This window comes from Balaenoptera borealis (assembly GCF_965194805.1).
Source record: "Balaenoptera borealis genome assembly, chromosome: 8".
Classification (NCBI taxonomy): domain Eukaryota; kingdom Metazoa; phylum Chordata; class Mammalia; order Artiodactyla; family Balaenopteridae; genus Balaenoptera; species Balaenoptera borealis.
In genome coordinates, this window is record NC_138865.1 from 120,164,281 (window position 1) to 120,181,774 (window position 17,494).

The following is a 17,494-nucleotide window of genomic DNA, read 5'->3' on the forward strand; positions in this document are numbered from 1 at the left end:
TCATTCTTTTTTCTTTCTGTTCCTCAGTTTGGATAATCTCAATTGACTTATCTCTGATTGCTTCTCCTGCTTGCTCAAATGTGCTATGGAACCCCTCTAGTGAATTTTAAAATTTCAGTTATTGCTCGTTTCAACTCCAGAATTTCTTTTTGGCTCCTTTTTATAATTTCTCTCTCTTTATTGCTATCCTCTACTTGGTGAGATATTGTGTTCATGGTTCCTTTAGTTCCCGTACATGGTTCACTCTAGCTCTTGAGAATATTAACTGCTTTGATATAGAGTCTTTGTCTAGTAAGTCAATGTTTGGGCTTATTTAGGGGCAGCTTCTATTCACTTTCTTTCTTTCTTTTTTATTGATGTATAATTGATTCTATTCAATTTCTTTTCCTGTGTGTGGGCCATACGTCCCTGTTTTTCTGCATGTCCACTTTTCTTGAAAACTGGACATTTTTAATATTATAATGTGGCAATTCTGGAAATCAGATTTCCTCCAGAGGTTTGTTGATGCTGCCTCTGTACATGGTTGCTGCCGTTTGTTTGGTGACTTTTCAGAACCACTATTGTAAAGCAAGGATTCTCTATTGTGTGGCCACTGCAGTGTGTTTGATTAGCTTGGTGGTCAGCTAAGGAGTCAAAAGAGATTTCTTCAATTACTGAGATGAAGCCAACCTTTTCTTGGTTGTCTTCCCAATTAGTTTCCAGAGTTCAAATAAAGTTAGTTCTGATGGGTTTTGCCAGTTTATGTGCTGTTTCTGTGGAGTCCTGGGCCCTTGGAGCTCTCTGCTCTGCCATTTTTGCTGACTTCACCTCAGCCAATTGCTTTTCAGATCTCTTTCTCTTTGATGCTTTTTCAGTTTCTCGATGATACATTCAAGTGTGGAGTCACTCGTATTCATCCTACTTGTGACCTGTGCTTCCTGAATCCAAGGATTCATTTCTTCCATCTATTCTGTTAAAGTTTCACCTCTTATCTGTTCAAATATTTCTTCATTCCCTTTTCTTAATTCTCTTTGTCTGCAGTTCCTATTGGAAGGATGGCATAGCACTTCTTCCCTCTTTCTTAACTGAATTTTCCAATTTTTACAATATTTTCTGTCTCTGTTTCTCTGAGCTTTATTCTGGTTGGTTTCCTCAGATCTACCTTTCAGGGAACTAATTCTTCCTTCAATTTTGTCTAAGCTGCTATTTACCCTTCCTCTGAGTTTCAAATTTCCGTGCAGCCTATATTTTTGATTTCTAGCAGTTCTAGGATTTATTTCCCCAAACTTCCAGATTTTTTGGTAGTCTTTTTTTAAAAATTATTTTACACCTTCAATCATTTTAAACACACTTATTTCTTAGCCTTGGGGTTCCTTCTCAGAGGCAGGGGACATAGGGAGGGGACACAGACAGGGCCATGGTGTCGCAGGACATCAGTGCAGAAAGCTTTCCTGTGGGTGCAAAGCCAAGAAGGGCTGGTTACATCATCTTTTAAGCCATCAGAGCCACAGGGATGCCAGGGGCACCTAAACTTTGAGCGAGAATTCCAGGAGACCCAGGGACTGATGCACTTGTGACATCAACCCTCTCTCCATCGTATCACAATGATCGCCTCTTCAAACAAAACTCATTTTTCATTACATAGCAATCTGTTTGCCATGGGAAAACAATGATCAAGAAGAAAAATAAACTAAAATCACCCACAATCCTAGTTCCCATATTTAGCTGCCATGAGCCAACTAGCCCAGCTCCCCAGCTCCCTTCCTGGCTTGATTTTTCTCCATAGCACTGAGCACAGTCAGGCACACTGCATATTTTACTTATTTCTGGTAGTCTGTGCATCCCCGGGAGAATGTCAGCTCTGCGGCAGCTGGCACTTTGTCTTGCTCCCTCTTGTACCTGCAGAGCTGGGAAGCGGGAGCGTGGGGCACCATTCCCTCCATCAGCACCTTTGGAGTGAACGAACAAATACACGTGCCGTCTTATGAATGAAAATGTCTACCGCATTTACCCTCACAACAATCCTACGAGGCAGGTGTTTACTATCCTATTTCACAGATGGGTAGACTGAGACCCCGGGGGCCACCATCTGTCTTCTCACCCTGCCTCCTGCTGACCGTCTTTCTGCGGCCACATTTCTGCAGCTGCAGCATAGCCCACTCTCTCTCTGTTCACCTGAGCCCCAAGTCATGTCCAAGACATTTCCACACTGTGTTTTTAAGGACTTTATTATTACTTTTGTAATAATGATCTCCCACATTGGGAGCAGGAAAAACAGGGAAGTGAGATGGCTCACTCCAAGTTCCATCCCATCCCAGGGGCTCCCCATGCTTTTACAAGAGAACCAACTAACGTACTTGGGTGTTTGTGGCCTCAAACACTCACCTCATCTCTCCCACCACAACGCAGGCTCCTGGAATGTATTTTGCAGGTGAAATGTGAACCTCACCCCCCTAGGTTCAAACCACAGCTCAGGCTAGTAATTTAACCTCACAGCGCCTCCATTCTCATCTATAAAAAGTGGGCAGAATTATTCCTGCTTCACAAAATTGGTGATTCAGGGAAATTATGTATATAAAACTCTTGACACAGTGCCTGGCTCACAGTAAATGGTCAATACGTGATTGTACCGATATAAGTAGAAACCTTTGCTCCCCATCAGCCATACTGCAGCCTTTGCTTGGTGGAGACAGAAATTCCTTTTTAGCTGTCGTGAGGGCTGATCAGCCTCTGGGGGAAGGACTCATGCGCACTAAACTTTTTTTCTTTTTTAATTATTTTATTTATTTATTATTTTTGGCTGTGTTGGGTCTTCGTTGCTGCGCGGGCTTTCTCTAGTTGTGGTGAGTGGGGGCTACTCTTCGTTGCAGTGCGCGGGCTTCTCGTTGCGGTGGCTTCTCTTGTTGCGGAGCACGGGCTCTAGGCGTGCGGGCTTCAGTAGTTGTGGCTCGCGGACTCAGTAGTTGTGGCACGCGGGCTTCTGTAGTTGTAGCGCGCAGGCTCTGGAGCGCAGGCTCGGTAGTTGTGGCGCACGGGCTTAGCTGCTCCGCGGCACGTGGGATCTTCCCGGACCAGGGCTCAAACCTGTGTCCCCTGCATTGGCAGGTGGACTCCTAACTACTGCGCCACCAGGGAAGCCCGAGAACTAAACTTTTAAGAGACTCATGTATTAACTATAAAGCAATAACATAACTTCTCTGTGCCTCCGGGGGCGTTGTGGGTGAAGACTGCATGAGGGAGGAGGGAGCCGAGGCCCGGGCCCTGGGCTGGCCTGAGCAAGGGCTAAAGGCCAACTGCAAGCTTTCAGGCCATGGCTTTAAGGTCTGCAGGGGTCCGGTGGGGGAGATCGGGGCAGCTGCCTTAGCTGGTAGGGGTCTGGCTACACTGAGTTTTGCAGATGGAGGCTGGAGAGTGGGACAGATGTGCGGAAGAGAAAATTTATTCACTCAGCAAATATTTATTGGGCACCAACGACGTGCCAGACCTATTGTAGGCCCTGGGGGTCTAGAGCCCTGCTCTCAGGGAGCTGCCACGCTGGAGGGTGGAGACAGCCAATAAACAGCCCAGTAATAAGAGACCAAGGCAGAGAGGTGAGCCACGACCAAGAGGGGCCAGAGGCCCAGCCTGCACCGTCTTTCCCCTCCCACAGCTGCAGGATGACATCCTATTTTTTTTTTTTTAAAAGCTTTGTTCTCATAGAATTTTTTTTTTAATTAATTAATTTATTTATTTTTGGCTGTGTTGGGTCTTCGTTTCTGTGTGAGGGCTTTCTCCAGTTGCGGCGAGCGGGGGCCACTCTTCATCGCGGTGCGCGGGCCTCTCACTATCGCGGCCTCTCTTGTTGCGGAGCACAGGCTCCAGACGCGCAGGCTCAGTAGTTGTGGCTCACGGGCCTAGTTGCTCCGCGGCATGTGGGATCTTCCCAGACCAGGGCTCGAACCCGTGTCCCCTGCATTAACAGGCAGATTCTCAACCACTGCGCCACCAGGGAAGCCCCCGTCCTATTTTTAATCCTCCTTTGACAGATGAGGAAACCCCGGTTGGGGAGATTAAGTGGCTGTACCCCAGGCATACAGCAGTCCACGGAGGCCCAACCTCTGGCGTTGAAGCTTCAAGAGCCTGGGAAGGGAGACGACGGTGGCTGGTGGTGGTGGGGACAGTCAGGGCCACCCAAATCCTTTCCCAAGGCAGCCTGGGGAAGCCTGGGGCTTCCCGAGAAGCCCCAGGGAGGGGCTCCTGCACTAGGCTTGAAGGGTAGTTAGCCCAGGGGCTGAGATGCTCAAATGTAAGTATCGGTCACATTTCTCCTACAGATTCTGCCTCCAGAGATTTCTCCAGCCTCAGGGAAGATCCCTCCACCGAGCTCCCTGGGCTATGGGTGAGTGGGCAAGCAGGACCAGTGGGCATGGGGACGGGAGAGGCAGGGACCTAGGTCCTTCCATCAGAGCCAGGCTCCCAGGGTGGCCCAGGGTCCTGCTCTACTCCTGGGAGGGACTCCTCAGGTCAGTGGCAGGGCAGAGGAGGCTCATCAGGGTCCTGGGCATTCGGTTGGCAGCCTTGCCAGCCTGGCTGGTTGGGGTGGCCTCTGTGTGCGCTCCATCCAAGCCCTGCAATGTAAGACCAGGTGGAGAGGCTCTCTGTTTTGGCCTCATGAGGAGAGAGGTGGGATCGTTTCTAGCAGTGAGGTGGACCATGCTGATGGCCAGAGACCCCAGAATGTTCAAGAGAATGAGACCCAGGTGGAAGGAAGGGGATGTAGCCTTGGAGGTGACTAAAACAGAAGTTTGTACACTGGAGTACCAAACTCGGGCTTCGGGAGGGATGCAATCAGGATGATGGTTCCAAAGGAGTCAACCTGCAGGTCCTCACCGTCCACGCTTCCCTCTTTCGACTTTCTCCCACTTTGTACACTAAAAAGGCAAAGGTCTTCCCCAGCCAGAGTTTGGCATCCGGTGGTGTAGGAAGTCCTGAGCTCCTAGGAAAGGGACAGTGGGGAGGGTGGGGGAAGGTTTTGGCCTCTCCTACAAGCTGTGTTTCCCAGGACCCCAGGCTTTGGCATCTCAGCTCTCTGTGACCCAGGGCCACTTCACCTCCCAGAGTTGCCTCACCTGTAAGCCGGGCACAGAAGGCCTGTCCTGGGTGGGTGTGGGGCTGCATGGGCTCAGCCGAGTCGTCATTCACTTTAATGTTATAAAGACGTGTGCGTTTGCGGTAGTAGCGCTCTTGCTCAACCTAAAATAAACCCAGTGACCCCAGAGGCTTGGGAGGGGTTCAGCCCACACGAGGAAACTCGACCTTGTAGTTGGCAGGTTCAGTGGGTACCAAGGAAAACTTGTTTTGTTTTTGACTTTTTATGGGGGTTTAATATACACAACGTGCGTCCACCTCAAGTTACAGCTGGATAAAAACTTAATGTGTACACAGGAGGAACTGCCACTGAAAATAAGATCTGAAACGTGTCCACGAGCTGAACCTTTCAAAAATACAGAAAAAGGGCCAGAGTCCCCAGTTTTTACCTTTGTGGCCCACTGCTGGAACCTCAGGCTAGGAACCTTTGATCTCATTCCTGCCCCTCACTGGGCAGATGGGAAAAGAGGCTGGGGGGCCAGGTCTCCGGGGAGAGCCGGGAACATCCCCTGCTCTTTGCCAGCTCCTGGGACTTGGCGCCCTCTCCCACGACAGCGAACTCGGGCGCCCAGGCCCTGGCCTGACGTGGGAACGGGAGGTTGGGGGTTGGGGGAGGTAGGTAGATAGGGGCGCGACCGAGCGAGACTCCTCCCCGGGCGGGGCCGCCCCTGCGCGCGCGCCGACGCCCCGCCCCGGCCCTCCTGCGCGCGCCCCCGCCAGGCTAATTAGGCACGCGGTTTGTTTACAAACATGGGCGCCCGGCAGGTACGCGCCGCCCAGACCGTGCGCGCCCGAGGTTCGAGGGCGGCCCCCCGGACTCCGGGGTCCTCCGGTGCGGGCGGCAGCGGCGGGCGAGCACTGGCCGCTCTCCCGCGTTTTGCGCGCCTCCCCGAGCACCAGGAAATACGCCCAGAGGCGCACGTCCCTTGCGCGGGAGGGCGCGCGGGAGGGCCGCGCCGGGTCCCCGAGTCGCCGCTGGCGCCGCGCCCCGCCCCCGCGCGCCCCCCGGCCCGGGCCAGCTCGCGGCCGGGTCGGCGGGGCGGGGCGGGCGGCGGGCGGCGGGCGGGGGCGCGCGGGGCGGGGCGGGGCGCGGCGCCGGCGGGGCCGGGACATGTAGTCCGCGCGCCACGGCCTCCCCTGGGCGGCCCCGGCGCGGGCCCGGCCGCGGACTACGACTCCCGCCAGGCGCCGCGGCGCAGCGCATGAGCCCTGCTCGGCTCCGGCGCGTCTATTATGCTGCCGGGGCCGGCGAGCCAAAGAGGAGCCGGCCGCGCGGGCCGGGAGGGGACGGCCGCCGGAGCCGCCGAGGCCAAGTACGCCTTTCTCTTGCTTCCTTGCGCGCGCGGGGCGGCGGGCGGCGCGGGTGGCGGCGGGCCGGGCGGGGCGGGGAGCGCGGCCCCGTACGCCCCGCGCAGGCCGCCGGCGCGTCCGGGGAGCCGGGCGCCCGGGCCGCCGTCGCCGTCTCCGCCTTTGTGCGCGGCCACGATGCAACAAAGCGCGGCGGCGGCCCGGGGTCGCGACGGCGGCGGCGGCGGTGGCGCGGGCCCCCTCCCCTCCGCCCGCGCCCTCCTGGCCGCCCGCGTCCCGGGCTCGGGGGCGTCGCCGCGGCCGGGGCGCGCAGCCCGGAGTTGGCACGGCCCGCGCGCCCCGCGCCAGCGACCTCCCGCGCGCCCTCCCTCACGGAAAGGATTTTTTTCCCCCTTTCCTCCGCCCGCCATCTTTCGAAGGGGGGGGATCGGGGTGGACGTGGAGGGAAAGGTGCGCTTCGGCGCCACTTTCCCCGCTCCCCTTTCCCCGCGCCCGTCCCGCCCGCCCTGGCTCCTGGCCGCGGGGCTCGCGCGGGGGCCGTCGCCGCGGCCGGGGCGGGGGGCGAGGCCGGGCCCGGGAGCGGGCGGCGTGGCGCGGAGGCCGCTTTCTCCAGAGTTAGGGGCCCGAGCTGACTTTGAGCCCTTTGGAGTTGCTGGGTCGTTGCAGCCCGGCCAAGAGGAGACCCAGTTCCCGTTTTGAAATCAGCCCGAAAAGCGCTTAATCCGGGCGAGGTCGAGTTGCTGGAGGAGCGGGGGTGCGTGCCCTCCTTCCCACTCAGGGTGGGCCGCGGCCTGACAGCATGGCACAAGCCCGTCGGGGAGAAATGCTCACCCCAAACCTCACACGGCCCCCCGGCCCTCGTGGGCTCCCCGTGAATAAAGCTGGGGCTCGGAGGGTTCTCTTCCTCCACCGCTTGCTCATCCGGGGGCAGGCCGGGGTGGAGGTCTTGGGCCGCCTCCTTTCCTCGGGGCTAGGGGGCAGTTTTGGAAAGATGAAAGTGGGGGCACGGAACCGGTCCGCCTGGAGACCCACGTGGGGCGGTACCGTGGTCCATCCTGAGGGTTCCCGCCATTGGGCCCAGACCCTGATCATCCTGCGATCCTTCATTTTGGCTGAAAGCTTTCTACCCAGAAGTGCATAACTGGGGCTGCCCCCGTGTGTTCCCTTGGTTGTGGCTGCAGAGTTAAGGGGGAGGTGTTATTGGGTATCAGTGGGCAAACTGGCTGGAGGGCGGAAGGCAAGCAAATGAAGGAGTCGCTCTGGCCCCTCCTCCTCGTGCCCCCCCGCGCCAAGTGAAGAAGAAGAAAGTTTTTTTTTGTTTGTTTTTCTTTTTTGATCCTGCTTTTGTAGGCTTTCTTCCTGACTCTTTCTTTAAAATGGGGGTTCTTTTCCTGGGTCCATGGAGTGGCCCTGGGGAGATCCTGAAATCTACGCAAAGTTGCCTGGGCGGCATGTTTCCTGGGGGAGTAGTTGGCTTTCAAGGGTATCAAGAAAAGGCCTGAACTCGTGCAAGGCTGAGTACTCAGGAGTTAGGGACCTCCTTCCCTCCCTCCCTCCCTCCCCGCCTCCCTCCCTCCGTCCTCTGGCAGCCCTGAGTGCGGCCTCTCATTTGCAAATAAAGCTCTGTGTTTGCCCTTTTCTGTCTTGAGGCCTTGATGTGTGCTGGTGGTTACAGATCGGGAGAGATAGGGCACACGGCATCTGGGGCGGGCGGTGTGGGCCATTTCGCTTTGACCTTTCTGGTAACCTCGGGGGCCCCAGGACTCTGGAATCCCGCCCCAAGCAGCTTCTCAGAAGCTTCGATCCAGTCCCAGCCCTGCCACGGGGACGTCCGGGGAGGAGGGACGGGCAGCACCAGGTCAATTTTTGTTTTGTTTTTAGAAAGTGGAGTAATTGCTTTCTCTCCACCACAGCCCGCGCGTGCTTGGGAAGTGAGCTCTGAATAAAGGGAGAGGATTTGTAAATATTCTGCTCCTGCCTGCCTGGCCCAGCAGAGCGGTCACGGGCAGAAAGTGAAAGTGGGGGGTGGTGGCGGAGTAAAAAGCGAACCGCCTACCGCCCGCCGCAGCCGGCGGCTCCTCCTGCGCCCTCTTCCTCCAGGCTGGCGAGTTGCCAGCTGCCCGAGCCCTGCGCCGGGCAAGCGGCGAGGTGCACGGCCATTTCCTGGTTCTCGGCGGCAGAGCTTTCCCTGGGGAGTGCTGGCCGCGGCCCCGAGTGCAGTGGTTGGTTCGGGACCAGCAGGCCACCTCCGCGGGCCGGCTCCAGCGTGTGCCTGGCTCTCCGTCCGCCGCTGGTGGGCCCTGTTCTCCTCGGGAGAGCGGCTCTCATCCAGTGGGTCCAGGGGGAGCTGGGCCGGGTCGGGAGTGGGGGGCCCGCCGCCCCCCAGCGAGCGGCTGCACCTGGCCGCTTGCTTCAAGCCTCTCTGCAGGTCGCTGGATTTTCGGGGCGGTCGTGTGGGTGGGTGAGGAGCCTGGTCCGCCTTTCCCGTCTCCCCACGTGATGGTCTAGCTGTAAAGCGACGGGACCCCCAGGCAGGGCCCACAGACCCTGCATTAGCAGGTCAGTATCTAGTCAGCATTCCTTGCTTCCGAAGGAGACTTTAGTGAATTGTGGCAGAAAGCAGCATTCTCCTTGCTGTATACCTGCCTGCTGGGAACTTGTCAGGGGAGCCCCTGCTTGGGGGCCCACCCTCCGTCCCACCCGAGGCTCTGCCCCCCGGTTTCAGCAGGTGTCAGAGCAGCGCGCAGCGGCCCGGTGTGCTTGGCTCGGGGGTGCTGGTAGGTGCCCAGGTGGTGAGTGGCTCGTTGCACCTCCTCAGCCAGCCCACCCCGCCCCCGCCCCGCACATTGTGAATCCCTTTGGCACCTGCACCCCTGCTCCGGGTGCCTGTGGTCCTGCCTCAGAGAAGCACGGGCCTCTTAAAGGCAAAGCGTCACTTTCTGGATCTGGAGCGGAGATGACGGTTACCTGTGTGGGGATGTCTGTCCAGAGGCCGGAGGCTCTGCTGTGTCGGTGCTGTGGGTGAGTGTTTATTTTTTTTGCCAGGTTTTAACTATCCCACAGGAGAATCAGTTCTCAACCTAACTCCTTTTTAGGGCCTTTATAACCTCGAGTTAGAGCCGGCAGGTGCATGTGGGGGGGAAGCCCCCCCTCCCTCACTGCTGCAGTACTGGGAGAGTTCACCAGAAGGTAATGAGGTGCCTGGGAGCGTCCTTTCGCCGCTGCTTGGGAACTGCCACTTGGGGTGCGGGGGGGGGGGGACTTCAGGTGCCCCAGTGGGGTTTTTCTGCCAGTGCTGGAAGCTGGGCTTGGTGACCCATGGGGCAGCGTTTCCACAGCGATGTTTAGGAGTGTGATCGGGAGGGCTGGGGGTACCTGTGTCACAGGTGCCAAACCGTCGTGAGGAGCTGGGGCTCCAGGGTCCCCGTCGAGGTCCTGGTACGTGGGGACGGGAATGTCCTCGCCTCCTGTGAGGCCGAATGCGTGTCGTGTGGCTGGACCCTCGTGACGCGTTATCAGGAGGAGGAAGAGCTTGGGGGCAGCCTGGCCTGACGGTGTCTCAGGGATGAAACTTGGGTGCAAAGGAAAAGGAAAGGCAGGAACGGGGCGCTGCCCAGCTCCAAGCCCGCTTGCGCCGTCGGGCAGAGCCGTGGTGGTGCCAGCCCGGTGCTGGAGGCTGCTTGTTAAGAGCTGGGGCCCTGCTGGCTGTGCACCCCAGATAGGGCACACACCCACCGTGTGCTCTGTTGTCTTAGCTGCCACCAGGCTGTCCTGGCCGGGCCGTTGTAGGTCTGGGGTGGGGAGACACCAGTGACCGTGTGACTGTCCCCTGGGATGACCGACCCCCCCCCCCCACGCCTCGCAGGCTGGGAGAGGCAGCAGGATGCACTCGGTAAGCACGCGAGCCCTTGGGCTGTGGGAAACATCCCAGCGACAGCGGGCCAGGGTGCTCGGCCCTTGGGAGCCTGAGCTAAGCCTGGTGCTAGTTGCTGGGGCAGGGCCGCCTCCCTGTGCTCGGAATGCGTGCCGGTCCCTCTCCAGGGCTTCCAGGCTCCGGACAGCCCTCCCGTGGGAGCACCGGCTGTCCTGGAAAGGCGCGGGCACCCGGGGAATGTGTTTGTGTTGGGCAGGGTGGGGGAGGTGAGAGCCGAACTCGGACCCTGGTTTACCGAGGCTGGACCATCCCGTCCTCGGCCCCGCTCTGGGCTGGCGCCGGCGGGCTACCCCTCCTGCCGCTGACCCCGAGGGGCAGCTAGGGTGAGGGGTGGGGAGGGCTGGCTGCCCCTCGACATCAGGACCCGGCAGTGGTCGGGGGCTCCCAGCCTGCTCGCCTGCCGCTGTGCCTCTGGGCTCCGTGGCCTCCCAGGCCCTCTCCGCCTCACGTCCCATTTGTTAGGCGGGGTGATGGGGTCAGAGCTTCCTTCCGAGGGCTTCTCCCTGGGGTCTCAGCTTGAGAGGGACCTGGGGGGGACAGCCATTTCCTCGGTCTGGTCTGGGATACTATGCCTGGCTCGGGGTTTTCGGGCTTGCTAATGCACAGGCGTCGGGCGTTGAATGGGGGGTGTTCTGTTGGGACGGGCACAGAACACCCCCCGTGGGTGATGACAGCACGCCGAGCCTTGGTGCTCGCAGGGCCGGGTCGCCCCGTAAGTGCATGTGACCGCCTGACCCCTAGCATCCTTTGTGGGACCGACTGACCCAGAGAGGATGGTCCCCCCTTTCCCTCTCCAAGACAAAGTGTGGCGCCGGCCACGCTGTCCTCACTCACTGTGTCCCCTGAGGACGTTCCCCTTCGAGTGGTGGGTCCCTCACCCCCTCCCAGAAGCCCCGTGGAGCTTTACATGCCCCTGCCCCACACACACACATCACACACCGCTGGTACAGCAGCTCCTTGTGGTTTTTTCAGTAGGTTTTTCTTTTGGGTAGGTTGGTTGAAAGGTGGGAGGGGACAGAGGTGAGGGGGGGTGGCTGGCCTGACCCCCGCCGTGAGCAGCGAGCCCCACTCAGCAGGGCTGGTGACGCCCACCAGAGCTGGTATCTCGGGTCCACGGTGAGGCCGACGTTCTGGCCGGAAAGGAAACCTTCAGAGGCTGGCTTCCCCGAGGGGGCTGGCGGGCTGGGGAGACACGTGGGGCGTCAGGGAAAACTGGATTGAGAAGGAGCCTTAGGTGCTTGGGTGCCGGGGGTGCAGAGCTGGGAGGACACGGTGGCATCAGGAAGGGGACCATGGCTGCTGGCCCCTCAGTGGGCCAGGCCGGGTGCCTTAGGACACCCCATAGACCTCGGGGTGCTGCAGACGTTCCGTGGGACTGATGGGGTCCCTCGCCGGTGGGGAGCAGGAGTGATCCAGACCAGCGGTGGGCTTGGGGCCCTGGTCGGGGCCAAGGCGCTCCAGGCAGAGCCCCTTCGGGGGCAGCCGTGGTGGCACTGCTCCCTGCCCGGGCGGGGGGTGGGCGGGAGGTGGTGGCCAGCAGGGCCCAGTGTGCGGAGGGCCCCCGCTCGCCCACCTAATGTCCCCTGGGGCCCCACGGGAGGAGGCAGTTGGCTCCGTCTGTCACTGAAGCCGACCCTGCCTGCGCGGATCCTGTTTCCTGAGGCCCGGCTGCCCGGAGGCGGAGGAGCTGGGGCGGCGGGCCTGGCCCCTTCCTGCAGCTCGCCGCCCGCTGTCTCTGCGGGATTGTCGCAGGAGCCCTGGGAGGCGGTGAGGGAGTCTCTTTTTTTAATAAATTTATTTGTTTTATTTATTTATTTTTGGCTGCGTTGGGTCTTCGTTGCTGCGCACGGGCTTCTCATCACGGTGGCTTCTCTTGTTGCGGAGCACGGGCTCTAGGCACGCGGGCTTCAGTAGTTGTGATTCGTGGGCTCTAGAGCGCAGGCTCAGTAGTTCTGGCACGCGGGCTCCGTAGTTGTGGCACACGGGCTCAGTAGTTGTGGCACATGGGCTCTAGAGCACAGACTCAGTAGTTCTGGCACGCGGGCTCCGTAGTTGTGGCACATGGGCTCAGTAGTTGTGCCACATGGGCTCTAGAGCACAAACTCAGTAGCTGTGGTGCACGGGCTTAGTTGCTCCACGGCATGTGGGATCTTCCCGGACCAGGGCTCGAACCCGTGTCCTCTGCATTGGCAGGCGGATTCTTAACCACCATGCCACCAGGGAGGTCAGGTGGAGGAGTCTTTGGGGTTGTGTGGACGGCCTTGCTCGCAGCCTGGCTCTGCTTCTGACTGGATGGCCTCGTGCCCCTTGACCTCTGAGCCTCCGCCCCCCCACCTGGAAAGTGGAGCCCACGTGACCCCCACTGATGCCAGGATGGGGCCCGGGGAGTCGGGGCCGTGTAGCGTGGGGCCCCCCAGGGGTACCTGCCTCACCTGACCCCTGAGTCACCCGACTCAGGAAGGCCGTTCTCGTTGCCGGCAGGGCCGGTGGGTCTGAGCAGGGCAAGAGGGAAGGCGGAGGGAGCGCAGGCCCTGCCCTTCCCCCGCCCCCCCCAGGATGGAGGAGTCTCTCCCTGGCTTTCTTCCTACCTCTGAATGTCAGCACCCCCCACAAGCCCCCCTCCTTCCTGAACGTGGCTCAGGACTTCCCCCTTCAGGCCCAACGCCCTCCGACCTAGGAGCCTCCTGAGGGCCCCCTCCGCGCGCCTCCTCCTCTGACCCCCGGCCTCATCCCCGCCCCCGTGGCTGGAGGTCCTTCCCCTGATGCTGGTGAGTGAGGCTCTTTCTGCCCTTCTGTCCGGCCCCCTCCTTCCAGCATCCCCCCGACACCCGTCGGGGTCCAGGCTGCCCAGGAGTGGCCTCCTCTGCCTGCTGTGGTCCTGCCTGTGGCGGGAGGGCCGGAGCTGCTGCTGCTGCATTTTCAGGGTGTTTCCCACAGTGGCACCTGGACAGAGGTCGCCAGCCTCTCCTTGTTTGTCCAGGACCCCAAATAGCCTTGGTGTCCAGGCTCTTCTGATGTGTCTCTCTGGGCTGAGCAAGCCTACAGGGGCTGGTTCTCTGCATTTTATTTCGGATTCCAGTTCCCCAGGGAGGAATGAGGTGGGTCCCAGAGGATGAATCCAGGGGCGGGGAGATGGCCTTGACCTCCGGGTCCGCCTGCCCCAGAGCCGGGGACACTCGGGTCCCCCTCCCCCAGTCTGCAGCCAGGTGTGTCCAGCTCAGTCCCTCATGGAGTGGCGCGTGTGTGACTCTGGAGGGTGGGGTGACCGGCCAGTGTCCCCCGCCTGCCGCTGGCCGGCCGTTTGGCTTTCTGGACGCTTCTTCAGGATCCCGCCAGAACCTCCATCTCTGGGTTTTCTCTTGCTGTTCAAGGGCTTTTGTGGTTTGTCTGAGCATTTCCTCTCTGGGCGGTTTCAAATCCTCTCGCTTCGAGGGAAGGTTGTCTTCACTCTGACCTTCGCCCTGTTTGTGGTGCCGCCTCCCGCCCCATCGGGCAGCCCCCGGAGGTGGGGGTGGAGGGGGGATTCTCCGAGCCTCGGTTTCCCCTCTGAGGAGTGGGGCCCCATCCCTGCCCTCGGCCCGGGTGTCCCCGCACGGTGCACACCGCCAGCCGGGCCAGCGGATCCTCAAGGCTCCTTTCCGAACCCCACCTCCTAGAAGGCTGGTTTCCAGCCCGGCCGGTGTGGAGCGGGCCCGGTGGGCTGTGACGCCAGTGAGGTCGGGCTGCACATCTTTGCCCCCAGGAGATGAGACACCCCCATGCTGCTGGGGGCTGGCGGGTGGTGAAGGGGAGACTTGGTAGCTTGCGGGTTTTATACATCTGGGTTTAGGGCGCTGGGCTCTGTCACCTGCACTGCCCCACCCGGTCCCGGGTTATCCTGCCTGAGTCCATCTCCCCCCATCCCCCCACCTGTAGTCCTTTTCCCTGCCAGGCGAGGGGGGCACGGGGAGCAGGGTCATGTCCCCCAAATCTCGCTGTTGCTGTGGTGGTGGGCAGCGCAGGGTCCTGAGCACGCAGACAAAGGGGGGGTCACCCTCTTCCTTGTGGTGGGGTAGGGGCTTTCCAGTGTGGCCAGTCGAGAGACAGTAGAGGCCCCCAGGGTGCTCAGCTTCTGCCATGAGCACTCGTGCTCTGTCCTGTCTCCGCCAGACCCCTGCTCATTTCAACCCCCTTCCCACCTCCCCGTTATCACGAAGGAAGCTCCAGGCGCGTTTCCTTCGTAAGGCGTTTGGTACCCACGTCTAAAAGACAAGGGCTTTTTAAGAGTTATAAAAAGCCACAGCACCACCGTCACCCCCAAAGCGTTGACGTTGGATCCCAAAGATGGTCAGGGAGACAGTGTTGAAGTAAATGCCTCTGGCCTCACCGCCTGGCAGGTGTTTCTCACAAACTGCCCAGGGCACAGGCGCTGGGGTCGGGCGCCACCACCTCGCTCGCCCTGGCCGTCCTCCCTCCGGGCCACGTGGGGGCCAGGAGGGGTCCCGGGCTGGGCGGAGAATCCGACCCCCGTGATGGGCCGCCTTCCTCCGTTCCAGCTGTGACCCCAGAACACTACTCTGGGGAGTGAGCTTTTCTCCTGATTCTTTTGCGATGAGAGCTGACCCTTGACAACTGATACAAGGCTGTCTGTGGTCCTTTTTTACTCTTAGACTGAACGTTGTTGGTATGTTTCCCTGCAGAGTGTCGTGTCTGATTTAGTATGTTATCTCAGACCCAGGGGGCTGGGGGTGTCTCTGGGAGACCCCCTCCCCCCCCCCCCCGCCCCACGGAATGGTGCACTCGCTGGGTTCTGAGACCCAAAAGGTTCACTCAGGACATGCCTGGCTTGGGGAGAGCAGCTGTCAGGCTCTGGCCTGTCCCATGAGGCCGGGTGGCGGTGTTTGCTCCCCCCATTCCCGGCGGGCGATGCCTGCTCGTGTCCTAGTGCTGGAGTGAGGGGACGTCAGGTGTCCCTGGGGCTCACGGGCTGTCCCAGGAGGGTGGGCGTCTGTGGGGGCTTTGCCTCCGCCCCCAGGGGGCAACTCGACAGTGTGGTGAGAGCCTGAGCTGGTGTGCCACCCGTGAGCTCTGGGTGCCATGGGCTGACTGGGGAACCCGGGGTGGGGTCCCAGCCGGACCTTCTGTCTGCTCCTTCTGTGGCCCCTCCCCGCCCAGCCTCAATGGCTTGGAACATGGGAACGGGCCGGACCCTTCTGGTACCCACCCCCCGCTCTGAATTTGCCTTGTTTCTCTCGATTTGGGGGCTTGTGGGCATCCCACTGGGATTCCCTCGAGGAGGAGGTCTGGAGGCCCCCATGGCAACTTTGGGTCCCCAGCTGGTGAGGCCTGGTGGGCAGGGTGACCAGGCCTCTGTCCTGGGTGGGGCCTGGCACGGCCTGTCTTCGCACATGGAGCCGAGGCCTGCTGGGCCGAGGAGACCACCCGAGGGGCCAGTGCCCGCCGGGAGGGGACAGGCCTGGGAGGAGCCGTGGGGAGGAGCAGGGCACTTCCTCGTGCTCCGTAGGACAGGCCGCCTCTGTCTGCACCTCTGTCGTCTCCTGCCCGGCTCCCCGGCTCCGGCCAGGGCGGCTCAGCTGGGTGGCCTGTGGTTCCCTGCCAGGACCACGTGGAGTCGGGAGGAGAGTGACGGCCTGCTCCTGGTCCGCTGGGACGTGGCGGCTGGGAGAAGTGGGAAGCTGCATTTATTTGTGTTTTAAACGGGTCCATCCCATTCCATAGGCTGGGTCCGTCCCAAGTGTGACTTCATTGTGTCTTCATGGCACGCAGAGGTGTGTATCCAGGGACCCTCGGGCTCTGTCCCTGTCCCTTTGCTGTGGCCCCTCCCCACGTGGCTTGGGAACCACGGGCACCTTCTTTTTTCCACCCGAGGGGCCAGTGTCACCCAGGTCTCTAACCACTGTCAGTGACGTCCCTGGCCTCCCACGTCCTCGTAGGTGGGGAGCCATGCCTCCATCCGTGGGGCTGCGTTGGGGGCACTAGACAGCTGATGGCCATGCTGCCGGGGCTCAGCCAGGAGGGGAGCTGGGATTTGAACCCCGGTGTGGCAGACCCAAGTGGGCACTCCCCGCTCCCCTTCTGCGTGGTCCTCGTGTCTGGGGCCCTCCTTGCATCTCTGGCCGGGAGTTAGGATCAGACCAGGGACTTGGAGGGGCACTGCTGGCCTGTGCCTGCCCCCAGGGCTCGCCGGGTGGCCTTGCCGTCGGTTGCAGTGGGGCCATCTGGTTCCTTAGCTGCCCGGCTCCTCCTCTCACCCCGTGTCACCCGCGTATGCCAGGAGCCAGGTCGGGGAGGCGTGGGGTCCTGGGCTTATGTCCCCAAGTCTCCATGTGGGTGGGCTCAGGAAACAGCCCCGGGGTGGAGGAGCCCCAGCTTTGTCATCTGTGCGACAGGCCTGGTCATTGACCTCAGAGGATCACGTGGCGTCTCACCCTCAGCAGAGGTTTGAAGGGCTCTTGGCCGTGGCCGACCCCCCAGTGTACTTCTTGGCGCTTCTCCAAGAAGCACGGTGAGAGTCTGTTCCTGTGCGGCCGGGGGACCCCGGGCGCGGGTAGTGGGGGACTCCCCCGCGGTCTCCCCTCCTGTCGTTTCAAACCCCACGTCCCTCCGCACCTCTTGTCCGTTACTGATGTCGGTTCGGGGCTGAGCCCTGTGAGAGGGTCAGCTGGTAGACTGTTTAAGTTCCAGCTTCTCTCTGGAAGCAGCCTGTGCCTTCCGGTCTCAGCATGTGGCGCTGACCCCCGCCCAGACCGGGAGGCTGACGGACAGCACAGCTGCTGGCGGCGGGGAGCATGGGCGGCACCCTTGGCACCCACCCTCGTCCCTCTGCTGCCCCGACAGGTGGGCGCTGGGGGGATTTCTCGGCCTTCCGGGCGACGCGGGGGTGGCCGACCGCGCCTCCCACTGGTGCCCCTGCCGAGGGCGAGCCAAGACTTCGGGGTCATTGCGGCCCCCGGATTTCCCCTGGACGGAGCACACGGGGCTGCCTGGCTGGTCCCCAGACTCCGGGGCCGTGTCCCCAGACCCCAGAGGAAGGGAAACGAGCTCTGAGATGCTTGGCCACGTTTGTGCATTTTTCCAAAAGAGAAATCCCTTTACACTTTTTTCTTTTTACAAAAGTAACACGTTCTTAAAAAGAAAAAAAAAATC

General features: G+C 60.5%; 1 protein-coding gene across 2 annotated transcripts in view; it reads left to right on the forward strand.

Annotated features, from left to right (window-relative positions):
• Positions 1-6,261: 6,261 nt before the first annotated feature.
• BRD3 (bromodomain containing 3) overlaps positions 6,262-17,494 on the forward strand; it is a 33,649-nt gene continuing 22,416 nt past the window's right edge. Inside the window, exon 1 of one of the 2 annotated variants that reach the window (XM_082402383.1) lies at positions 6,262-6,419. The gene's annotated coding sequence lies outside the window, so the exon portion shown is untranslated. Of the gene's footprint in view, positions 6,420-8,727; positions 9,436-17,494 lie in introns of those variants that run through there. The other variant, XM_082402384.1, reaches the window with a different exon arrangement.